The 27,312-nt window shown below is 40.9% G+C and overlaps 1 long non-coding RNA gene across 1 annotated transcript in view; it reads left to right on the top strand.

Annotated features, from left to right (window-relative positions):
• Positions 1-155: 155 nt before the first annotated feature.
• Positions 156-27,312, top strand: part of LOC142157642 (uncharacterized) — a 37,083-nt gene continuing 9,926 nt past the window's right edge. Inside the window, exons 1-2 of the long non-coding RNA XR_012692540.1 lie at positions 156-430; positions 10,385-10,629. This is a non-coding gene — a long non-coding RNA (uncharacterized LOC142157642). The remainder of the gene's footprint in view (positions 431-10,384; positions 10,630-27,312) is intronic.

Genomic DNA, 27,312 nt, shown 5'->3' with positions numbered 1-27,312 from the left:
CATGAAATATTCCAGAGATCTATGGAGATGCATGTGAACACCCAGTAGGGGATAACACAAGTGATTTAACAAGCCGTGTGCCATATTACGCCAGTCATATCAACAAAATGCTTGTTAAAAATAAAAAAAAACCCTCTCAGACGACGCATACTAGTTCCTACAGTCAGGAGCTGCCACTGCATAATGAAGAAATGACAGCAGCTAGGTCTATTTATAACCTGGGACTTTCTCATGACCCAGCTCTGATAGCGTGGGAAAGTCCCAGTCTTCTAGCATTGCTCGTTTTAATGTCAGCAAAGTAATATGACCACCACCGATCCTACCAGACTCTAGGCTGGTCTCCCTGCAGCACTTTCATAGCTGCACTGGAGACATCAGAAGAGAGATGACAGAGGAAAACAAAGAGGGTAAAACATTATCTTTGATGTAGGTAAGTGCATCTACAGTATTGTTATATATTATTATTATTATTATTATTAATTATATTTTATTGTTTTAAAATAAGCCTTTCAGGTGCAAAATATTTAAAATATAGATAATATATAACCTATATAAAATGTTGTTTTTTTTTATTTAAACCTATTTGAATGAATACAGTTTGATTTTTGTCTCGTGGCACTTAATTTTATTACTGTCACTGTAGCTCACCAGCACTGCACTGCTACTTACATTTGAGCTACTTTTTTCAATTATTCCACTGCCTGGCTAAAGTGATGAGTTATTCGCTAACTTGTCACCAGCAGCAGGTGTTGTTTAAAAAAGTGGAAGAAGCGACACATTGTTGAGTTTGCATATTTATCAAGTATTAAAATAAAGAAATCAACTCTATTTCATAGACTTACCACACCCCCTCTAGTGGCTGGCCTTGCTTCTCTGGTGGCTGGCCGCACCCCCCTCTGGTGGCTGGCCACGTCCCTTCAGCAATGCGCCCCACAAATGCAATGAGCCCCTACCATTGCATTTCCCTGGTGGGCCCTTCATTCCCCTACTCCAGTGATGGAGACACTCCAGGTGTTGTGAAACTACAAGTCCCATCATGCTTTGCCAATATATAGCAGCTTATTGCTGGAAGGGTATGCTGGGACTTGTAATTTCACAACACCTGGAGTGTCACAGGTTTGCCAACACTGCTCTACTCCAACACAGTGTGCACCAGTTGAGTACCATGGCAGAATGGCCATTTTGTAGAGATGTGAGGTTTCATTTTATACAATCATCAAGTTCCACTTTTACATGGAATTCCATTCCGCATTGTATTTGTAAATACAAATTTTATAGAGTTCATATGGGGGATGCAAAGTCAATACATTCTGCTCTATGGTTGATATGATAGTAGAAGTATGTTATATTGGATTTTAGGGTGGAACTGGGAACACTTATGGCCAAATTCCACAAGTAAAACATTCAAACATTTGCAGCCAAATGAAGAATGAGGCAAATATTTTGCAGGACAGTTTTGAAAACTTCCCTTTTTTCTAGATTGACCAAATGCACTGTCATCGTCATCAACATTTATTTATATTCCAGAGCACTTAACAATTGGGGACAAACACAGTAATAAACAATATTGGGTAATACAGACAAAGAGGTTAGAAGGCCCTGCTCACAAGCTTACAATCTATAGGACAATGGGAGTTGGATATATGTGGTTAAGTCTACATATTGCATTTCTGTCCAGGCAGATTGTAAAGGTAAAATCTAATTAGTATGCTATATGATACAGTCAAACAGCAATGTTGGTCAGGGGGTCAGAGGGTTGTTGTCTTGTGTGAATTGTGTAAAGGTTGGTAATAGAGTAACCTGGTGAGGTTAAGAGGGTGGTTGAGGGATATTATAAGCTTGCCTGAAGAGGTGGGTTTTCAGCGAACGCTTGAAGGTTTGTAGACCAGATGTCAGGAGCCACGGCAGCCACGGGCACTGCCGCAACTCTTTTCCTCCCTGTTCTGACGTCGCCGGCCATCGCCATGACGACCGGGGCGTCACTTCCGGTTTTGCGGTCCCGGCCATTGCCAAGGCAATGGCCGGACGCCGAAAACCTGTAAACAGCACACCCCGGCATTACTGAGCAGCCGGGCGCATGCACTGCAACTAATACAGTCTGTGGGCTGATTAATCTAGTCAATTAGTGCATTATCCAAACATGTGTTCTGTTTCAGGGCATGCCCTGATTGGTCAATGGCACTAATTAAGGCAGGGAGGGCTTAGCCTCTCTGCCGGTTATAGCGTCCTAGTTTTTTACTTGTGCTGACATGCTCTGATATTCTGCTGGATTTCTGTTGTGACCTTTTTGCCTGTTTACTGGACCTTGCCTAATTGCCTGTGACCCTGACCCTTTGGCCTGTACCTTGGAGTCTGCTGATCTGCTCCCGACCCTGACCCTTGGCGTGTTTTCTGACTATTCTACTCTGCAAGTGACCTCTGACCTTGGCTTTCGTCTGACCATCCATTACCATCTGTACTGTCTCCAGGCCTGCGCTGCGGTTAGTATAACGAACCTACACTACATTGGAGTTAAGTCCTGGGGGCATCCAAGTACCTGTGAGCGTGTCTAGCTCTACGGGAAAGGTGCCTGCTATAGGTGAAGACCTCCGCCTATCGGTTCTGCAGGTTCGTTATCTGACCACTAGTAGCCTAACATTATAACCGGCCAGTGAATTCTGGGGAGGATTCTTCATGGAAAATAACGGGACGAACCCCTCTCCAGCTCAAGTCCTAGCAGGACAGATCCAAACTCTGTCCCAGATGGTCCAAGGACTTTTGCACAGACAAGAGGAAGCTGCAAGGTCTTCCCAAGCCCAACAGGGTTCCTCGGTAGCCGTTCCGGAACCTAAATTGAACCTGGCAGACCGCTTTACAGTTCCGCAATTTCAAAGAAAGCTGCAAACTTTATTTCCAGTTAAAACCTCGTTCTTCTGGGTCAGAACAGCAAAGAGTTGATATTATTATATCCCTCCTCCAAGGCGACCCTCAGTCCTGGGCATTTAGTCTTCCTCCGGCAAGCCCTTCACTACTCTCCGTGGATGCGTTCTTTAACGCTTTGGGCCTACTGTATGATGACCTGGATCGGGTGGCTTCAGCCGAGGCTCACCTTAGGGCTCTGAAACAGGGTCGGCGTTCCGCTGAAGAATTCTGTGCCGAGTTCAGGCACTGGTCTTCTGACAGCGAATGGAACGATCCTGCGTTACGCAGTCAACTTTGTTTAGGTCTGTCGGAACAAATCAAGGATGCATTGGTACAGTATCCTTCGCCAACATCGTTGGATGACATGATGCAACTCGCCATCAAAATTGATAGGCGGATCAGGGAGAGAAAGGTGGAGAGAGAAACACTGTCTGGTCTTTCATCTGTATTTGCTTCTGCACCATTGGAGCCAGAAGAGCCGATGCAATTAGGAGCGTATCGCCTCTCCACGGAAGAAGAAACTAGAAGGCGAACTCTGGGTCTATGTCTTTACTGTGGCACCAAAGGACATTTTTCCCGTACTTGCCATAACAAGCCAGGAAAAGATTTGGCCTAGGCGTGATAAATGAGGTCCACCTAGGTCTGCAGATTATCTCCTCAAGAAATGCATTAATGGTTCCTGTGCAATTCAATTATGGTGGCCATTCTGTCAATACCTCAGCATTTATTGATAGCGGTGCGACAGGGAATTTTCTGGATATCGGATTTGCTAACTCTTCAGGAATTCATTTCCAGAATGTCAGTACAGTTATTACTGTTTTCGGTTTAGACGGGGAATCACTTCCAGGTGGCAAGGTGGTGTATGAAACTCCACTGTTGTGTGTAACAGTAGGAACACTTCATACAGAAACTCTGACCTTCTTTCTGAATAACTGCCCGTCTGTACCGGTTATATTAGGGCATCCCTGGCTGCGGCTTCATAATCCTGTTATCGATTGGGCACTAGGGGAGATTACCCAGTGGAGGCCTTCATGTTCTCAGTCTTGTTTAAAGTTACCCCTTCGGATGTTACAGCCTGCTCTGTCTTACTACCTCCGCAGTACCATGAATTCCGGGATGTATTCTCTAAAAAGGCTGCCGACACCCTGCCTCCTCACCGGGACCTCGATTGCGCTATCCACTTAATCTCAGACACTAAATTACCTAAAGGAAGACTGTACGCACTCTCTGGTCCTGAAACCCAAGCTAAACAGGAATATGTCGAAGAAAACCTACAGAAAGGCTTCATTAGGCCTTCAAAATCGCCAGTGGGAGCTGGTTGCTTTTTTGTCTCCAAAAAGGATGGTGGACTTCATCCTTGTATTGATTATAGGGATCTCAACAAGATCACTGTTAAAAATACTTACCCGCTTCCCCTCATCTCGGTACTGTTCGACCAGCTCAAAGGTGCTACCATCTTCACCAAAATTGACCCAAAATTGTGGGGCATATAACCTCATTCGCATTAAGGATGGAGACAATTGGAAAACGGCGTTTAATACTCACTCTGGCCACTATGAGTATTTAGTTATGCCTTTCGGTCTCTGCAACGCACCAGCAGTCTTCCAGGATCTTATTAATAAAGTCCTTTGGGAATTCCTTGATCAATTCGTTGTGGTATAACTAGATGATATATTGATATACTCTCATTCATTGTCTCAACATCGGCTTCATGTCCACCAAGTACTCCACAAGTTACAGGACAATCATTTATTTGCCAAGCTGGAAAAATGCGAGTTTGAGGTCCAGAGTGTATCTTTCTTGGGATATGTCATATCTTCCTCCGGTTTTTCTATGGACCCAAATAAGGTGCAAGCTATTTTAGATTGGGTGCAACCTATTAATCTGAAAGGCATACAAAGATTCTTAGGCTTCGCCAATTACTACCACAGATTTATTCAAGGGTTTTCTGATTTGGTGGCTCCTATTGTGGCCCTCACCAGGAAGGGTGCAGTTCCTGATAATTGGTCTTCACAGGCTATCAGTTCCTTTGAGGCGCTAAAAAAGCATTTATATCTGCCCCTGTCTTAAGGCGTCCTAATCCGGAGCTGCCTTTCATTGTGGAGGTGGACGCCTCTGACATTGGTGCAGGTGCTGTACTTTCTCAGAAGGATTCTGGTAACCACCGACTGTTTCCCTGTGCCTACTTCTCTCGTAAGTTCTCTTCCGCAGAGGCCAACTATGATGTTGGTAATCAAGAACTTTTAGCCATCAAATGGGCTTTTGAGGAATGGCGTCACTGGCTGGAAGGGGCCATCCATGTCATCCAAGTGATTACCGATCATAAAAATCTGCAATATATTGAAACAGCAAAGCGACTGGATCCAAGACAAGCTCGTTGGTCATTGTTCTTTACCCACTTTCGCTTTGTTATCATTTACAGACCAGGATCTAAGAACACTAAGGCTGATGCATTAGCCAGAAGCTTTACTGCTCATCATGCATCAGTTACTAAATTACTGCCTATTTTACCACCTTTAGTCATAAATGCCAGTTTAGCTCAGGACTTGGGGATAACCCTCCTCAGATTCCAGAGATTGGCACCCTCGGAGACCCCTGCAAACCGCTTATTTGTACCAGTCCATCTCCAGAAGACTGTCCTCACTGAGGCCCACGACCACAAAACCCGGACATCTGGGTATCAGTAAAACTACAGAAAATCTCTCACGCTCTGTTTGGTGGCCCACCATGTCTTTGGATGCTCGAGATTTTGTTTCGTCATGTGAGATTTGTGCTAAAAACTAGACCCCTAGGAGCCGTCCTTCCGGCCAACTTATGCCTTTGTCTGTCCCTACTAGACCGTGGACTCCCTTGTCGATAGACTTTATTGTGGAACTCCCTTCCTCAGCAGGCCACAATACGATTTGGGTAGTGGTCGATTGCTTCAGTAAAATGGCCCATTTCATACCTCTAACCAGACTCCTTAGTGCACAGACCTTGGCCTCACTTTTTGTCCAACACATCTTTCGGCTCCATGGCTTACCATTGAATATTGTCTCTGACCGCGGTTCACAGTTCATTGCTCAGTTCTGGAAGTCCTTCTGTAGTCTCCTGGGAACAAGTATCAGTCTCTCCTCGGCATATCATCCACAATCCAATGGACAAACTGAGAGGGTCAATCAGTCTTTAGAACAATTTTTACGGATTTGCATCACTGAGTTCCACAACAATTGGTCAACTCTGTTACCCTGGGCGGAGTTCGCCTACAACAATTCCTGTCACTCTTCCACTTGTATCTCCCCGTTCTACTGCAATTTTGTGTTTCATCCTAGATCCAACTCGTTGACTGTGCTTGACTCTTCTGGGCTTCCTCCGCTCTACAGCTACGACTCTGAAGGAAACCTGGAAAAAAGTTCACACTGCCTTAAAGCAGGCCTCTTTTTACTGTCTACATGTGGATAGACTTATTAAGGAATTTTTCAAAAAATTCCCTGGTAAACCAGGATGTCGGGGTTCCTTAACCCCTCCTCAAGGGGGGGTACTGTCAAGAGCCGCGGCAGCCACGGGCATCGCCGCGACTCTCTTCCTCCCTGTTCTGACATCCCTGGCCCAATAGCCATGCCCCCCAGCTGGTAGGCTAAACCTGTTTTCCTATATGTAAAGCATAGGAAATAAGGACTCTCTTGAGAAAATGGAGTCTGTTTGGTTTTTACTTCAGAGCTTTAATCTGAGGAGGGAGGGACTGGTACAAAAGTATTAGGGCTTGTAAAGACCGCCTTCTAATACACCGGCACTAGATATAGCATAGACAATACCTTATACCTTCTCCTCACTTTCACAGAGTGCTCCAGGCACATTCACCAGGCGTTCACAGTGCATTTAAAGTAAATTCATTAACATGTTTAAAAACTTCTTTGCAGTTATCTTGCAGTGTAAAGTTCACAAACAACTTGTTCAAGACCTACTTCCTCCAAAACACAGGATGTGGAATTGTGGGTATCAGATAGTGGTTTGTTGGTGAAATGTGGAGAAATTGTCATGGGAGCAGAATGGATATTTTTGCTCTTTGCAAGATGAATTTTTACATCATTGGCTGGGATAAAAAATAGTTCTAAAAAGTTATTCAAGTATTTTGTGAGGCTTATGCTGCAGTTGATTGCTGTGAAGGTTCGAAGGAGGTGTTGTAGAGAGTGGACAAGATGCTAGAAGCACAGTTCACCCATTGGTGTATCCATTACTCAATAAATGTACTTTTATATTTATAATTGTGATAAGCTCCTGGATATTACATAACATGAAAACCAGTTCCAACATGAGAACTATATCTGCAGAGGAGAGGCTGCCGATAACCTTAATGCAATTTATTAGTATAACTTACAGTACATTTCCCATTATATGATACTTATGTAATACATACAGTATATAATAATAACCTACAGCTTAATACAGTACATTAGAAGCCAATGGGGAGTTCCATGTACTCTATAAGAGCATCTTTTTGTACAGGTCCTGGAAATCTCTGTTTTTTAATATCCTTTTTGCTGTAGAGAATTCATTCTTCCTTATAATATAATAGTTAAAATTTTAAGCTACTTTTAGCAGTATTATTTTATTCTTGTTGTATTACTGTGTGCTGTTTTAGCAAGTATGATTTAACAATATTAACTTAATACGTATAATTAATTCCAGACAATAAGAATTAAAAAATATATAAATGCTTAAACTAAATCTGAATCTTAATAAATAAAAAATAAGTAAATAAATAAAACAATTGCAAAAATAATGATTCTCAATGAAACCTTAGAAGATAGTAATTAATAAAATATAATGAACAATCAATAAAAACTCATCAATAAAAATGAAATCATGCACAGAAGAAAATATGCTACTTACGGTAATCAGATTTAAAATGGACTCATACTATATTTAACTATATCAAAATGTAAATATATAATGAACTATAATTGGTGCTTGAGAAAGTAATTAAATAGTTCTATTGTTTGGTATAAAAACTAATTCCAGTAAGATGTACAGTTTCAAAAGTGTTAGGAATAACCTGCACAAGTTGCAGTCTTAACAATAGATAACAGATCAAGTCCTCTAGCGATGTGTTGTTGTAGGATTTAAAGCAATTACAGATCAGTAATACCGCTTTCATACTGCCACCCCGGCAATATCCCGGGTTTTTCAAGCCGGGTTTTTGCTGGGGCTCGGAGCGTCCCAGCTCAGAAACACCATTCATACTGCACCTCGGACCCGGGAATTTACCGGGTTGACCCCATTCATACTGCACAAGTCTGTGCCCTGGCAATTTGTGGGAGTCATCACCAGAGCAGTTTTCATTGGCTGAAAAATTTCTCCATTTCTCCTAAACTCCTTCTCGAATCTTTCACGGGCTCCCACTGATGACATCATCCTCCAGAGACAGCCAATCAGCTTGTTTTCTGTGCAACCCGGGTTGAAAAACCCGGGTTGCACCATTCATAGTGCAGGCAACCCGAGTCCGACCCGAGAATTACCCCTCGATAAATCCCGGGTTGAAGACCCAGGTTTTTAGACCCGGGATTTTTGACTTGTACCATTCATACTGCACCAAGACCCGGGTCGTTTGAGCTCGCCCGGGCAAAAACCCGGGATTTTGGTGCAGTATGAATGGGGTATAACACAGAGAAGGGTTCTTTTGTTAAAAAGGAGGCTTAAGGATAGAGAAAGGGAACATTTGTTGTCAGCGCTTGTCTTTACCACTGCAAATCTGCATGTATCTAGAAAAACGAATGCATGGAGTATATGTACTAGCAAAATTAAAAAATGGTTATTGCCATACATCTGGTACCACATATAATATGGGATTAAACGAGCACAGGCCTATTTCTTCTCTATTTTTAATTCAAAATACTGTCTAATGTTGTCTTAGCTCAGAGATGTCCAAATTCAGTCCTCAAGGGCTACCAACAGGTCATGTTTTCAGGATTTCTGTCTGTAGAAACAGGTGGGATAATTACTGACCCAGCCAAATAGAATAACTCACCTGTGCATGATTAAAGAAATCCTGAAAACATGAACTGTTGGTAGCCCTTGAGGACTGAATTTGGACACCTCTGTTTTAACTGCTATCAGGTCTATATGAGGCTTTTTGAGTGTGGTATACAAGCCAGCCCATGTTCAATGTTAGCCTTTATACCTGGGAGGTAAGTGCCTTTGGTTTTAAATGCAATTTAATGCTGTTTGAATCATATAGGTCAGTGTAGGGCCTGCATACTAAGAGGACACTGAAACGACAGTAAGAACCTAAGATATAAACTCCACAAAAATAAATTTACATGCATTAAGCTATCATTATTTTAACAAACATTTTTTTTGTAATTTCTTGGTTGACAACAAGCTTAAATGTTTTGTTGAAAATAAGAACTAATACTTCATGCTTTCATTTTGCTAGATAGACACAAATTTGCAGTGATAACAATAAGCACAACAGTCTTTCTGTTTTGTACTCATACAGGGCATTTATATTGCCTTGCAGAAGGTTCCATTTGTAATATGGATTTAACTGAGCGTGGACTTATTTCTTTTTTGCTTTTGTTTCATAACACTGCCTAATGATGTCTCTGTAAGGGAACATTTGTACGGTATTTCCACTGGCTTTGAAAAAACATGTCAAAACATTTCAACGATAAACATTTTTTTTTTATGTAGCAAAATCAGACTTTGCACCTGCAGTCTGGTGTACCTAGAGGTGTAAATGTGGGCATAGAATTAATACATTTTTTAGTCTGCCACTAAATCCCATTCTTACCCGCCATGTCCCTCCACTCTATCTACTACTCTTCCTAAATATAAGGTTACCTTCTTTATTTTCTCTCCCTCCCTAGTAAATGATACATGTGATTTTTAGAATAAAGACCACTGCTATATGTCTGTGGTAATCATTGCATAGTCGCCAAATGTCCCTAATTTCCAGGAACAGTCCCAGGATTTAAAGATTTGTCCCAGTAAATGTCCCCGTTTCAGCTTTGACCAGCTGTACAATACAATGTCTCTCTTCCTCCATGTTAGAGGTCATTCTTACAATCTATTCTTAGTCTGTATGTTTTTTTAAGTCGATATTTATTAAAGAGGAGTATTTAAATACTTTAGAATTTAGTAAACATGTCATAATGGGGATTGTAGTGGTCCAAGTTCCATTGAGAATGTACCGCACAGTTAGATTATAATGGTCAGCAGCGATGTGACCCTGGAAATTATTTTTAAAATGTTGGCAACTATGATGATTATCACTGTTCTTATTACTTCAAATTTATCTAGTTACTCAGTCCTCCATGTATTGCCTGTGTTTGTTGTATTTGCTACATATTTAATACAATTAAACTGTTATTGTACACTGAAATATGTTATGGAGTTTATGATACTGATTTAATTCTTTCTTAATTCATATAGTTTACATGTGTATGTTATTTGTCTCTGAATAAAGCATTGTCATTTTTGAACTTTTTTCTCTCCAACTTAGCCAGTCATGGAAGAGAAAAGTCTTTATATAGTTAGTGATATGAGCGCATGTCACTTGCTTTGAGAAAGTGGGTTGGGTGCCTTTGAATCACATCAGGATGCCATAGGTCTGACACTCCAGTACCAGCAACACTCTCTCCACAACCACTGATGGACCAAGAGCCCACTGCACAGTCAGTGACGGACTTAACTGCAATTCAATACATAGAGCCGAATTCCTGGGCCAGTGAGGATGAGCACTAACGGGTAACCAAACATATCAAGTGATTTTATTATACAGTGCTCATCTATACTAGTGGTGGGTAATTTATGTTGATCCTATATGTCTCCACAACAATATATTGCTGGAGGACTTGAACTCATTTACTTCTAATTGCTGGATGACTTTTAAGGCTCCAGAGTATCTAGTTTATTTTTATATCACTTGTGAACTTGAATAACTTTTTAGAACTATTTATATATCTAATGATATGGCAACAGACAGTGCAGGATTTTCCCCTTCAGCTTCCAGTTACTGCAGTACTGTTTCCTCCTTGACGTTGACAATCCTTCAGTGGATCCAGTGTCGGCCTCCCTAATGTCTACTTAAATTCTGGACACATCTTCAAGCTCTGAATACAGCGTACAAACACACACACTTGTGTGCGTCCTTTTCATCCGCAAGTGACACTTACGCTTGCTTTCCACTCTGAATCAGACCCAATATGTTCAGATTACAGATCAAAAATGTTTTTCCCTGAAGCAGTTTCAATTTCTGAACAGCAGGAAGCTGCTTTATTTGTGTCATGTATACATGCCAGCAAATATGCCCTGATGCTGGAGCAATGTTCATTAAGAACTACTGGTTTTCCCTACATAAGTCAAACCGCATTTAAGCAAATAAATAACATTAGAAGAACTTAAGGCAAACTTTCATAGTAATGGTATAACCCTGTAAAGAATGGAGAACACATACTCATTTGATAATGGCTTTGCAGTTTATGTAAGTTATACACTGAAAAATTCAGTTTGTTTTGTTTGTCTAAAAAAAGTTGTTTAAACAAACTGATGTCTGTTTTTACAATGCGATTATCAATTCACTTCCCTCACTTGTATGAAAACATGTGAGATCAGACTCCAATATTTTCCAATCACCTTAGATTTTGTATGGAAAGTACTAAGAGTACAAAAGTACTAAGAGTATTAAGTACTGTTTGATCTCTTGTGCTACAAAGGTTTACAGTTTGGAGAAACGTGCAACATAAATCTTGCTAACCTGACACAGATGTATAAAGTTCCTCAAAACAATACGTGAAAATATGAACAGTTTTATTACAAGCGTGGTGAATGTTGCCCACGTGGTACAGGACAGGGCCGCCTGGAGACAAGGGCTCCCTTCTGTAATGCCTGCGTCATGTCTGTGCAGCTGAACGGGCAGCGAGCGTCTAGGCTGCTTCTTGGGCAATTTACAAAAGAATCCTTGAGTAGCTTACTGATCCAGCTTTACCTGGGGGCCCCATGTGATAAGATGCAAGGGAAGTGCTGTAATTATATTTAATTATGTCAACATTTTCTTATTACTTGTAGCATGTTCCTACCTTACCCTCCAGTGCCTATTTTTGCAATATTTTGAAATATAAAAAAAGATGTGTATTATTAACTTTCCTTTTTGGACACGGCGTTATAATCTGGTGTCACTACCAGCCAGTCTTGTTTTATTTGTAGCTGTCACTATAGACTGGTAAAAATGAGTCATACTACTCTGTATGTTCCTCCACCGCTTCAATTAATAAGCTACGTTGATCTGCATTGCATGTGCTCTCCTATGCTTGTCAGAAAGTCTGTGCATACAGGTCCATTAAACTTACTTTATTTATCTCTCATCAGCATAAATGAATGTTTAATAGGCTTGGATAATGCCCGCTTCAGAATAACACCCACATGTACAAAGGCTTTGCTGAAACTTATACGTTATTTTTTGAAAAGTTACCGTACTTTACTGTGATGGACTCTCCAGTGAGCAACAACTAGCTTAGCACCAAATGTAAAAAATACAAGTAACAGCCAGTAATAACGTTTGCACTCTTTTGCTCAGGACCCCAGCAATACTGGTTGGCAGCAGTAAGAGGGGTCTAACCACTCGACAAAACAGTACAGTGTCCCTCTGCACATTCGCAGTGGAAGTGGAAGCCAATTAAAAATATATAATAGTGTTTAAAAGGAAAAAAAATGTAAAATAATAATAAAAAAAATAAAAAAATAACTTTTTCACAGAAAGGGGGAAATGATTCATTTTACTAATAAAGCATTTTTTCCTGTACTGCGCCTCTGCTATCACCTCTGTCCTACTGCCAGAGGCCCCCAGTGAAAGCTATCACTTACGATATTCTTCACCAGACAGGGGGTTTTAATAAATAGCCCGGATACTAAAATTAGCCTCTTTCTTTCAAAAAGTGCAATTTCGCAGGTATTAAAGATTCATAAAAAGTCCCCTAAATCATTCAAATTCCAAGTAGTTCACTCTAATATTTATTTATAATCTTTCAGATGTCTGGCAAGGCCACCAAAAACAAGAGCTGCTTTTCAATGCCATTTGTCTGTCTGCTGTTTTGCTTGTTATAATTCAAGGGTACAAAGAGTTCCTTCTATAAGAGTACAATATATCAGGGGATGATATCATTAAGCACTTGGTCCAGCTCTCTAATCTACATGAGACATAACAGATAACAGGATAGCAGAATGCTGTATTTCATATGTTTGTGAAATCGTGTTACCATGGCAGACAAATGTGTTATTTTTATTTTATGCTGCAGTCTTAGCAACAGCTTATGTTTAGTTGGTTTCAACATTATCAAATGAGACAATGTAACAAATAGGAACAGTTTGAATATTATATCCGCTGCATTTAACAATTATCTAAATACTAAAGCACAATAAAAGTCATAGGAGATAAATTCTTGTGGATGCCAGTCATGTCATAGTAATGGCCTCTTGCTAAAAGCACACTGCCCTACAAACCTAAAAACCATCTACACCAATCACAACGCATGCTCCACCTCTACACACATCTGTAAACAGAGACTCATGCAAACAAATTATTTCCCTTGTTCACGCTGCCTTCACATGATACATAGTCCATACTTGCCCACTTTTAAAACCTCCCCTCTGGGAGATCCCCAAAATTCGTGAGCCTCGCGGAAATTCCGGGAGAGTAGGCAAGTATGACATAGACCAGTGTTGGCTAACCCGTGACACTCCAGGTGTTGTGAAACTACAAGTCCAGCGTACCCTTCCAGCAATAAGCTGCTATATATTGGGAAAGGATGCTGGGAATTGTAGTTTCATAACACCGGGAGTGTCACAGATTAGCCAACACTGACATCGGTCTCTACAAACACCATAAATGCTTCCTTCACAAAGGGGAAACATATCCTATCTGTTCCTAATGCTTCCTGGCTCGGCTCAACACCTTGCACTCAGTTCCACCCCCTCCCTCGCACCTGCTACTGTTTGCTTATCCCAGTGCAGACACTCCTGATGGCCTTAAAACACACACACACACACACATACTAACATGCTCAGGACAGTACACACAGGTTAGGATAACTTTTCACTCTCACAGGGCAGCACATGCATGACAGAAGACACAAGACACTAAACCTACATAGGATTATTGCATCCACAGGACACAACACATAGGACAGACATTGGGTTACTGCTTTGCAGCAACAGTATTTCCAAAAAATCCTACCAGTAGTTATGGCATCCTGCCAAGTTCTGTTGTAGCAGCTAGAGATGGAAGGGGGATGTCACAGCCCAGTCTATGACATTCACAGAAACATGTAGCTGGAATCATTGCTATAATAAAAACTTTTTTGTTTAGTAACCATTTTTCAAGACATGTGACACTCCATGGCTGCCAAAGATAAAACAATGTCCCCATTCAACGTTTCTTTTCAGTTTAACACTCACATGTCTAGATAACAGTTTTAGAGCTTCTGAAACTCTATACTTTCCTTAGACCCAGCTCAGAATGGGTCTTCCAGTTGGCCCCAAGTGGAAATGTGCTCCTACAAAATGTAGGTTGGTAAAACGGACTCTGATATACCAGATTGTTAGGCAAATATGTGAAAACATAGTAGACCTGTGAAAATATTGGATATCTGTAGTCTGTTATGCACATTTTGTCGCTATACAATAACGATTGTCGAATCTCGATTTGTGTTTCCAAACCACAAAGTAATTTAATATCCAAAAGTAGCAGAATAATAATGCGAAATAAAACAACTACAGCCGTTACTTATCGCTGGTGCTGTGGATCCAGTGAACAGTCATTCAGGTCTGAAGGCTGTGGTCAAGAAGACTGGTCACTAGGTGCAGAGCCCCTGCTTATATGCAGTCAGTGAATACAGTAAAACAATGCAGATGATGTGGCTTGCTTCTATTGGTCCAGGCTTCAGGAAGGTCCAATGTATTGCAGGTCATAGGCCAGTTCAAACCAAAATATCCAAAGGTGGGGGTCATCTCTCCAGGGAATGTGCTTCGACTTTCCCGCCAAGAAACCAGTTTCAATTAGTCTATTTGCATTTTACAGTTGGTATCACTTTAAACATTTATTCCCTAACATCACTAACTAGAGTATGCAATGTGCGATCTCTTCGGCGAATGAACCGGACAACTGCTGATGAATAGGGGATTAAAATGATACTAAACATGACACAGTTCCTGCAACCTGAACCTTGGGTTTCACTAACATGTATATAACTTATAATATTAAACATAAATACTGCTATATTTTGACATAAATAACTATGTGTTGCAACTACAATTAATGTGTACTAATTACAAATGTGTGTGTTCGTGTGTAAAAGTGTAAAACCTGTTATTGCCACGTGTTGCAGCTGGATATGGCCTTCCACGCCATAGCGTGCTCTATGCATAATTTCAGACAAAGACAACCAAGTTTGCTCGATATTAATTGAAATGACTTTATCCAATTTGCTGACTTCGACAAGTCGTTTACTTAAGAGTTACATTTACATTTTGTGATACTTGTGCAAAATGTGTCAGTGTCACATTTATGACCCCAGGGGTCCTCTAAGAGGAAACGAATATGTGAAAGTGCAGACACACTGGCCTGATTCATTAAGGCACACAAAACGAACATAATTGCTATATTTTTTTCAAATACACATAATTGGGCATATACATGACCATATTTAACTACAAGCGGATCTAAAGAAAGGTTTCTTGTTGAATATGGTTCTAGATACACTCTGCACTGACAGACAATACACTGCAGGATACGTCCAAACATAAGCGGAATCCAAGTCCCAGCAGAACGCACAGAAATAACAAAAGAAAAATTCAATTATCGTCGCCTGTTAATAAGTCATTAATAAAAAAAAAACATTTCCATAATTTTTTCCGTTAACATTATTATTGTCTACTGTACATAAAATGCCTTTTTAGTTGTTCTTGATTGCAAACACATGTTCTAGCATGCATACGCAACCGTCATCACTATCAATCGGCACTTACATCTGACCTATAGCTGGTGCAAGTGATACTGCTGAAAAAGACGAACCGGAGAGATTCCCAAGGCTTGAATCGGGCACTGCTGCACGCGGTCACGTTTGGCCCGCCCTTACTGTACATTGACCACATGCACACGCCCATTCCACTAACAGTATCCTTTGCGCACAAAGATGAATTGGATGTTCTTGCGTTCACGACATATAGTCCATTTCTGGGCACGCGCAATATATGGCACATCTCGGCATTTGCGCTCCTTGGTCAATGAGGCCCAGCATCTTCCTTTTTGTGATCTTATTTGCCCACTTTTGTACGGTTGCCCCTGTCTGTACATACATGGGCATGAGTTAGCATGGTAAGATGTCCTGATTGGGACGAGATATAAAGATATATTCAGGTGAAAAAAGCAGGCTGGTTTTGGATGGATAAAACAAATAAGTTATAACAATGAAATGAATGAATGGGAGGTCCAAAATACTTTTTACTGTCATGAATTATACAAGACCTAAATGAAGCTGAAACCAGCAGTATAAGCTAAAAAGAAAAAGTTTTCGTTGATTACTTGCGGTGATGGAAATGTGTTAAGACGCAGGACTTTGAGGAGACAGCTTTACTTTTGCAGTACTGTTGTGTACAAAGCTCTGCAAAGCGTCTGCTTAGAGGAACATGAGAAAATCGATATGTGGTATGTCTCAATGTATGCAACTGGTGGTCAAATAAGGGCATTTATGTATAAAGTAATTTACTGCACCTCAGTATATTTTCCAGCTCACAAATAATTCCCAGTGACTTGCAGTGTGTGAGACGGAGTTGGTTCAAGCTAGGGAAGGTTTTATTATTTCTGTTGTATTTAACTATGGGAGACCATACCAGTCAAAGGAAACTGAGTCTTTCCTTTTATAAACACTGTTCACATGTCAGTTATTAGTATACCTGTATGACTCTAGACCTAAAAGTGCTGGAGATCAGTGGCAACCTGATCACAAACCCCAGGACTGCCTTCACCTGAGTGTTTTAATCTTTTAGTACCTAGGAGATTGGAAGCCATTTCCTATTCCCTCTATGCAGAGGAAATGTCCCTCTACTCCAGTGGTAGTCGTGTAAGCGGCACATACAAACCCGACACACCCCACACTGACAGAAAAATGACGATCAGTACAACAACGATAATATAATGATAACGATTAACCATGTAAGTGAAAAGTAGTATTTCTGGCAGCTAAAATTCCCTGCAAATGTAAAAAGCGACTTTGCAAAACATATACACTAACAAATCACAGACCTTCTAAAAAACTGCAGTTTTAAAGCGGCAATATGTTGGGTTTGTAAGTGCCGGGTTACCCTACCACACCCCTCTACTCATCCCTTTAAAATGCCTCAAAGTGATAGAACAGATAGCATAGCTCATGGACTCAGCAGCAGGGTGTACCTGGTCATAATGGTCATCTCAGGATGTGAGAGTCACATGATTGGCGCACATCCTACTTTGGGACACCCTATTCGGCCAGGTACGCCCCGCTGTTGAGTCTTCCAGACGCTTCTACAATAATTATTGTTTGCTACTGCTTTTGTAGCTGTACCATTGCACAGAAGACATTGAATTACAAATGGTGTACATTAAGAGAAGTGCAGCGAGGGCTGTTCATTCCATGAGGCAGGTGAGAAGCAGGAGTCAGGCATTACCTTCCTAGAGGAGGCAGAGGCACGATTATCACCTCACTTCCTGTCATCAACATCTTAGTGCTTTGGTTACCGGCCACACTGCAAATCATTTTTTTTTCCCAGAAAACTTCAACACTAAAGTTATTTATTAAGAATTTAGTTGTCCTTTAAAACATGACCTGTGGGAAGTACAAGGCTGTTCTTCCTGGGAGCCAGGCAGCTCTATCCTAGGGCCGGGAGAGACACCTTGCTTTCTGGCCCCCAACTTACCTCTCCCCACCTCACCCAGTACTCCAGTCACTGGCCACTCTGTAAAAATTTTTGCAAAGAGATCAGAGTAACATGAGTACCCAGAGCTTGTGCGGTCATTGAGGGGAGTATGGAAAGCTCCATTTTCTGCGGCCGACACTATTTTCTGTCGTCCTGTCCCTCTTTTGTCAGTGTGCGGTAATAAAATGTTTTATAAGAATGGAGATTCTGGGGCTCAGTTGCCTGGTATTTCTCCTCTGCCCACAGTGTGCTGATTACAGTTTGCAGTCCTGAAGGTTGATTTGCATGTAATTCATGGGGTATGTGCCCAGGTAGTTTCAGCCCAGGGCACAATTTACGATATGTAGGAATATAACAGCTGTCTGTCCGGGGAAAATACAATGCAAACTTGTAACGCTAAAAGATCTCTCCTGTGCACAGGATACGTTTCTGGTTATTGTTGTTTAGTGAGGGCTCCTGAGTGGCATCAATATTCAAACTCACTACTGAGTTCTTACAAGCTGATAAGATAAGGTGTTGTAACAAATATATTTTAAGAGACAGTGTTAACACATAAAAGTTTGTATACCAGATACATTGTTTCCTTCAAGAGATTCTGCATACCAGCCGTGTGTCCTTAACACTTGCATGGCCTAATATTTGAGACAAGCATGTGCTGCAGGATCAACCAATGCTGCTCAATTATATATTTGCTTCAATAACCATCAAGTTACATATGAATAGACTATAAAGGGGAAACTATGTTGTGCTATATGTTGGGACTCTTTGTTCCGTATTACATTTCATTTGGAGTACTAAACAGCTTGGCTTCAGTTCATGATCTTAATTTGGGACATTTTTATTTAGGCACTGTGTCATGGGTCTAAAGCTATGTAGAATTTGGATTTTAAAACTGTAATCAATGTTAAGAATTTTATGTATCATATTTTATGATCTATTATAATTAATTGGCAGCGCTCCTTTTGAAGTGAAACTTCTTTGCCGTCACGTAGTGAAAATCCTTCATGGAGAATAAAATATGTAATGGAAGTGGCATAATGCACTTCACCCGCATGCTGTTTGAATCCTTCAAGTCCTGTGATTTGTATGATCCACGCTGTAACACTATTACCAGCAGACCTGTCCCTCCTGTTGTCTTCCTTGTTCATAGTTCTCACACCATTTCTCCCCTGTGCTCTCCCTGTCACTGTACAAAGCTTTTTCATGCAAACTAAATCAAAAGATGAATAAGTTTCACTTAAAATGCACATACTAAACTTTTTGTAATGTAATTTTCTATATTTGTATATAATCTAATAAAATAATTCTTAGATCATAGGTTTTTGCAAGTTAAATCACACTTTATACTTCTACTTTGTCATTACCTATTTCCTGCACCTGTTTATCTTTGAACTAGGTACACTGCAGTATAAGTGAGTAATGTTCGTGATCTTGCTCTGTAGATGGTCAGCGGAACAGCTATTACCTTTTAGAGGCCTGTGGTTGGACAGCCCGGGGCTTGATTCCTGAGGGAGTTTGGTTCCACAAAAAAATGCAGGCCCCCTCCATAGGGATACCCAGCCCTGTGCTGGCAGCACAGGGCTTTTGCCACACCCCTGGTCGGTGGGTGTGGGGTAATGAAAGTGTTAACTAACCCTAATGCTGCCAGCCTGGGGCTGGTTGAAGGAAAATCGAGGGGACAAACAACATGGGGTCTGCACTATTTTCCTCCAACCAGCCCTAGGTTTTGCCAGCCAGGCTGGTGGCACCATAGCAGGTGAATCCGCAGCAGGGGGTAGCCCTGCCATGGTGACAACCAGCCCCAGGCTGGTCAGCACGGGGCTGGATTCCCATGGGGGAGTTCAGGCCCACAAAATAAATGTGGGTCTCCTCTATAGGGGTATCCAGCCCTGTGCTACCAGCACTAGGACTCTTCCCACACCCCTGGGCGGTGGGTTTTGAGTAATAAATATGTAAAAAAATAAATGAATTGAACACTGTTTTACATTGGTAAACTACAGGTTCCAGCAAGCCCGGGATGCCATCAACAGTTTGGGCATGCTGTGCTTGTGGTACTACAAGCACCAGCATACCCATGGCTGCTAGTGCATGCTGACATTTGGGGAACCACAAGTGCCAGCATGCCCTGACACCCAGGGCCCACTGTGTCCTGTAGTGCACAATATAAATAAAACGCACCCCTTGATAAAACCACATTTTATTAAAAAAAATAAATAAATTGTTACTCCCCTCTATGTTCTTCTTTCTTCTTCACAATACAGTCTTGTAAGCTTTGAACCGCAAAGTGAGTGAAAAATAGAAAAAAAAAAGAAGGGATCTAATTATTTCATTAGACCCCCATCCTCCACCTATGTGTGTTCAGTCTAACACAGTGGTTCTCAAAACCAGTCCTCATGACTCCCTAATTGTTCAGGTTTTGAGGATATCTATGTTTGTGCACAGGTGGTTAAATCGAAATGAATGAGGCATTAAATTGCCTGTATTCAAGCATGGATATCCTTAAAACCTGGACTGTTAGGAGGGCTTGAGGACTGGAGTGAGAAAACACAGGTCTAGGTTACTCTGCAGGGACTTAACCCTGTCTGCAGCCTTTACCTTTACCACAATACAGATAGATATATTTGTAGAGTTGACTACTTATCAAGAATTAACTTCCAGAAACATTAGTAGGACACGTGTTATCCCATATGATGAGAACACCCCAACCCCAATAAATAAACAAAACATAGAAACTGGTGGAGAATGTAACTGCATTATGGTATATTTTAATAAGAAAAGAGCAAGAAATATTCCATGACCCATATTGTGTCATGGGCGATAGAGCATGTGGAGAATGTGTGTGTACAAGAAGTATTTTGGAATGTTCTTTTCTATATTCTGCTTTTTTCCTAAACACTGGGGAACATGATTGAATGGGGCATGATTGAATTTCCCGCGTTGTTGTTTAGAATGCGTAGTGAGTATGACTAGCGTTAATACTCAAGCAGCTGTAAGCAAATATCAGCGTACTAACAGTAATAATGTGCATCAATTACCGTACCAACGGTAATGATGCGCACTCAACGTTGTTTTAAAGAGCAACGCAGGGAACTAAATCTCCCCCCTAGAGTGGCGCACTTATTTCCTGGAAACTAAAATCAATTGACAACTATGAATATGCAGAACTGCAAGACATATCTACAGACCTCCAAAGCTCTGAGGATCTCTCTTGTAGTCAAGGCCAGAGCTACCATTACCAAGCGAACTTAAGTGGTCGTCTAGGGTGCCAATATTTAAGGGCGCCTAAAACACTGACATTTCATCTAGTGTTTTTAATCATTCCGCTGCTTCCAAACACAAAGCGCTGGCAGCTTATTTATTGATCTCACAGCAAAGCGCCACACTCCCACTCTGAAGAGCAGTGGATGGCACCCTCACCACCTGCTTAAGGTAAGGAGGAGTGAGGATGGGGTGCAAACCATGACAGCGGTGATACTTCAGATATGACTCTGCTACTACTCAAAAGCTTGTATTAACAACAAGAAAAAGATTTTTGTGGATGTGTCACTAAAACAATAGATTGCATAATCCTACTCACCTGGTGCCAGTAATTGCTTGTAATCAGCCATGGCAGGTGAGTCATCTGAGTAATCTAAGGGGCATATTCAATTCCGATTCCGATCCGCGGTAACGCGCGTTACCGCGAAAAATGCGGACTACTGCCGGTAATACGGTACCGCAATAACGCGGATTTTCGTACGCAGACCTATGGGCAGCGAACGAAAATCCACGTTATTGCGGTACCGTGGATTAAGTTCGCAGCCCGTTCCGGCGCGATCCCGCGGATCGGAATTGAATATGCCCCAAAAAGTCTTGTCATTTGTAATATCACTTGTGTTATCAGATATTCACTTTACCAATGCTATATATTCTCCCTCCTCCCAGTTTTGCTATAAGAATTGAAGTTTGTAGCAGAAACAACAGGAAACAGCTGTTCTGTTGCAATCTCAGGGAAGCACCCTACTGAGAGCTTCTGATACTCAAGTGTGGGAATACAATCCTAAACAAAGGAAGTATTACAAACAGTTTAGTGCACTTCAGTTAAGTATCTCAGTAGACAGTCCTCACTTTATAGGTATTTCTGCATTGCACTCAACAGGCCTAATATGTGAAGCGTAAAACAGGCGTAGAGCAAAATCCTCTTTTAGTGATGTCATGCAACTCGATTTACACTTGTTACTCTAGAGTTCTGTCAAAGCACATATGTTTGCGGAGAAAGACGCGACGGGGTAGGTGCACCATTCTGTCTAGTTTGGGGCGTAGTGCAAAAACAACATTTAATTGTGATGAGCAAGAGTAAGTGAGATGAAGGGGTGGAGAAGGTGCATTCTTAGAGGCATTCCTTGCATTGTGGAATGAATGCTCTATATCCTTTTACACTTCTCTTCTATACTTTTGATAGGACAGATTATGCACCTTTCAGTTGCATTTTGGCGAACAAGCACATTTCAAGGCACACTTTGCCCAATGTAAAAGAAAAAAGCTTCAGACACACGTGTTACATACAATAGACAGCCCTGGTGTCCCCTCGGTCTCGTGATTTCTGTCATACATGAGGCTAAACCGAGTAGTATTTTAGGAGAACAAAAACCGTTTCATTTATTTTAAGTAGTGGTTCTAAAGTGGTGGCTGGCCATCGATGTGGCATTTATGCTTTTACACAGTGCGTCTCCTCATTTTCTGCCTCACCCCAAAGCTAGGCCCAGTTCTAGTTTGTGGAGGTCTCTCTCCAGAGACCATAAGCTAGGAGTGTAACTTGAAGAGTGTTGGGCAGACCATACAATGCGTTTTTTGCAAATGAGGCACAGTGCAGGGGCAAAGGCAGGATTTGTAGAGAGGGGTTTCCACGCCACACAGCCAGTGGGCATGACCAGCATGCATGGGGGCGTGACTATAATTTTAGACCGTGCTTAGCTGCTCTCCAACTCTTCCTATCCCCATCATATACACGGGCAATGCTGCCTGCACTGTTAGGTGCACACAGCTCTCCCTTTTCAAGCAGAGCCGTGTGAAATGGGACATATCTCCCATCTGTCCCTACAGTTGAGACATGTTCTGATTGCATCAGAACAGTTGGCAGACTGTCCTGCTCTCTCCTACCTGTTATTGCTGTTTTCACTACTTCTTGCTGCTGCACGTGTCCTAAGCTCAGTTGCTGCTTGTCTGGATCCTGGAATGTTGGGTCCCTGTTTAGAAAAAAAACAGGTACATGATATAGAAATTCCAGCAATGAGTGAACACAGTATGCCTCCCTAACTCAAAGCAGCCCGATATTAAATCAAAAGCACCCACATTTAATAATTAGGCTTCCCAGTAACCAACTCGGACAGTATATTAATGTCATTTACCATTAAAAAAAAGATCCATTTCCCCCCAAACAACTCCAACATTAAAATAATAGTATTTTCATTTAATAAATAAACCTTTTTCCTCCCAAACCTTAAATAATTAGCATTCACTTTTAAGAAATAGCTCTCCTTCTCCCCAAACTCAGCCACACATTCAATTAATACCACCCAAACCACCCCAACATTAAATGAATAGTCCCATCAACCCACCCTTAATAGGTCTGCCATAACACCACTATTACATTAAATATACCCAACCTTCACCCCACCAATAAATTAAAAGCTCCCACTCCCAACCTACTATTAAAATTAATATTCCACACCCCATAAAATACCCCCCTACACCAAAAAGCCTATGTTTACAAAGGAACTATTGTACTTATACTTTAAATCCCCCCACTTACACTAAAAGCGCACAAGAGCCCCCCCCCCCACACACACACTCTCATACTTACCCGCTTCATCTAGTGATGGGTCATGTGTCCTTCTACTGCACACATGAGACATGCAGGCAGTGGGAGAGAGGGGCGGGGACACACAGCAGGGGAGAGAGGGCTATGAACAGTGGAGACAGAAATGATCTGCACACAAGCTGCAAAGTGACTGGTCCTGGGAGTGGGGTCCAGCCACCTCAAACATACAGTGCCCCAGGCTGGGATGGGGGTTTCAAGACACTAGGAACCCCCCCTCAGTTTGCCTATGCAGTGGGCTACAATTAGCCCTTAAATTCCGCTCCTCAAGGCATAGGGGTATTTCGCTCCCCTTTCGCCACTCGTGGCGACACTTGTGAAAATAATTTCATACAGTCATCATCTGAAACAGTCATCTGACCACAGGTATAAGAATGCAGAAGTACCAAGCGCTCTATCCCATAAGCAGAGTGAGGACAGCGACAAAGAGGACAAAGAGAGGGTGCCAGACTCTAGGTTCGGAGTGTGACAGTATGCTTGTTGGTTTTCGCAACAGTGTTTATGACCCTGTGTTCTAAATCACTATTCAGGACTTTTAATAACAGTTATTTCTCTTTTGGAACAAGATACAAATAAATATGACAATCACCAAACAGGTCATAACTTTCCATACTTTTTCATATGAAACATAGAAATAGTAGGTACATTATTTGGGACTATACTTTATTTCTATAGCTTCTCAATGAAGCTGGCATTTCAGCATGACATATTTCACGGGACTAAGTTTTCTGATTATAGATTGTCAGAGATCCCCACAATACATTATGTGCAAGTTGGTTTTGATGTATATTAGTTCCTATATAAAGCATATTGTACAACCTTCAAATACTTCAAAGGGACCTTAAGTCTGATGTCCTCTGCATAGCTGGGGCCATCAACAGAGGTGACATGCTTATTTTATCCAATATCCTGTAGCACAATGCCAGGTGTTTGAAGTAGATGCAGCCTAGTTATCCCCTGGTGGAACTTGTATAAAATGGCTATATTACGAACAATTCATATCTGTGGGTGTATTTATATATTTATATTTTCATTTTCTTAACCCCTGATTCTGTCATAATAATGACACCGCTTAATAAAACATTGCATAAAAGTTTCCATAACAATGAACTAGCTCTATTCTCTAGTCTAGCAGTACTGACATGATGAGTATTTGTACACTTGAAAACAACACAATATCTTGGTATCAATGTCTTTGGAAATGAAAAATTTAAAGCACAATTTCACCCAAAACTAAAAAGTTAACTTTGGGTAAATTTAAGTGACATATGATGAATAAGAGAATCTCACTTACCTATGCTTCAGGAGGCCCTGCACTGCTTCTAATCATTTTTTAAAACTGCTAGTGGGGTTGTTAAAGCCCCTTCCTGAGCGATTTGGATTAAGTTGTTATATTATCTACTATATCTTTATAATCTCATTGGTAGCTTGTTTGTATTGCTTTAACAAACGCCACTTCTTTTCAGTGAATCAGAATGAGTCATATAAAATTTAATTCAAAAATACATATTCAAACATATAAAAATAAAATATTTTAATTCAACCAAATGTTACAATGTCAGGGGTATGTTCTCTCGGGTTTGTATATAGCCTCAGAACATGCTCTGAACATAGATGCAGGATGATTGTAATAATGTAACTAGATTTATGATTTATGAGGAACAAACCTTTAAATTCACAATTACTAGGTTGTCTCCAGACACAGAGTAGTTATGACTGTATGGTGTTCAATAGAAATTAATGTTATCTTTTCCTAGATAGGAACTGTACAATGTCTGCCTTTCTGTTGGGATAATTGAATCACCTCCCTTGCGAGTCAATCACTTACAGAACTGCCAGTCCAGCTGACTCACATCCCTCTGAGTCACTACCTGCAATGTTTCAGCTTGATCAGCCTCTTGTAAGTGACATCCCTCATTCCTGCCCCATGTGCAAGAGGCCCTGAATACACCAAGGTCTGTCTCTTTGGAGTCTTCAGAAGACTCCAAAATTGGGAGATGAAGTAAGAGTTAGCCGTCCAGCGGCAGCCAGCTATTTCAAGACTGTGTAATATAAACTAACTTACATTGTCTACACACAGAAACATCCCAGTGTAAATTAAAGGCACTGCATTCTCCATTAAACAAAATTATAGTTAAATAGGAGGTTAATTATGGACACATGCACTTTGTAAGAATCACACATGATCATGATGAAGTGTCTGTACCTAAAGTATACCTTTGTGTGTTTTTTTGTTAAATGTGCAATATAAATAGACCCAAAGGGACTAATTTAGAGGTGGATGCATTTGTACTTCAAACGTACGTAGGAAGAGCTGAACGCACAAAAAAGCATACTTAGGTGCACGTTAAGGTGAATACATCTCAAGACAGTAGTATGTCAACTATACGTACATCAGATGTAATAAATGTATATACAGTACTTATGCTCCACAGTAGTGTTGCTAGACAGTTTTAGGTTACTGCAACTTTAGCATTTATCACTATTTGTACACAATAAAATAGTGGGGCAGCACAGTGGCTTAGTGGTTAGCACTTCTGTGTGGAGTTTGTATGTTCTCCCTGTGTTTGCGTGGGTTTCCTCTGGGTGCTCCGGTTTCCTCCCACAATCCAAAAACATACTGGTAGGTTAATTGGCTGCTATCAAAATTGACCCTTGTCTCTCCCTCTCTGTCTGTCTGTGTCTGTGTGTGTCTGTATTAGGGAATTTAGACTGTAAGCTCCAATGGGACAGGGACTGATGTGAATGAGTTCTCTCTACAGCGCTGCGGAATTAGTGGCGCTATATAAATAAATGATGATGATAATGTAATAAAGTATCATATACACAAGAGAATATTGACTTAAGTAATTAATAAATGCAAAAGATGCATCTTCAACATAAAATGTAATTAAATACAAACACCTACACATTTGCTGTTTACCATTATAAAATCAAATAGGAATCGTTTTTTATCTTGCAGTAGTCCAAATGGAAGTGTCAGTTAAGTAATGCAAATAGACAGCTGTGCACTGACATAATGAAGCCGCGACTAAATTAAGTAGCTGGAGGTACATGCAATTAGCCAATAAGAAGCAGCTAGTGTGCATATCATTATCATTGTGTATTATTGCACCAGCCCTCTAGCACCCGCAAGAGATACGTCTTATAAAAGTTGTATCTGGGGATATGAGCGCATCTACTTGTGTCGCAATTACATGAAATCCCCTTACTGTACTCTGCTTACGCTTGCCAGCCCCCGTTTACCTCTCCAGTTGTAAGGGGACACAGTCAATGATACAAAGAAATCCATATATGGACGTATGCGCCTGCATTTTTGGTGCGCAGTACAGAGGGGCGTATCTTACGCAAAAAAATATTGACATATGCACGGCCCACATCTCTGCATCACATATATGATGTCATCAGGTGTCAATGGATTAGAGAACAAAGCTATTACACAGGTCTGTGATGAAAAAGGTTTTTTTAACGAACTTATTTGATACTTATAGATTATTGACTTCTGAACACGAAAATGACTCCCGATTTTTGCATGTCATATCATGTTTTTCAGCAAAACGTGTATTTATGAATAAGTAATTTTTTTCATATTCTTTAAAATAATAAATATATTCTGCCTACATTTA

This window comes from Mixophyes fleayi, chromosome 5 (genome assembly GCF_038048845.1).
Source record: "Mixophyes fleayi isolate aMixFle1 chromosome 5, aMixFle1.hap1, whole genome shotgun sequence".
Classification (NCBI taxonomy): Eukaryota; Metazoa; Chordata; class Amphibia; order Anura; family Limnodynastidae; genus Mixophyes; species Mixophyes fleayi.
The sequence above is the reverse complement of the archived record's forward strand: the minus strand, read 5'-3'. Positions and strand labels throughout refer to the sequence as shown.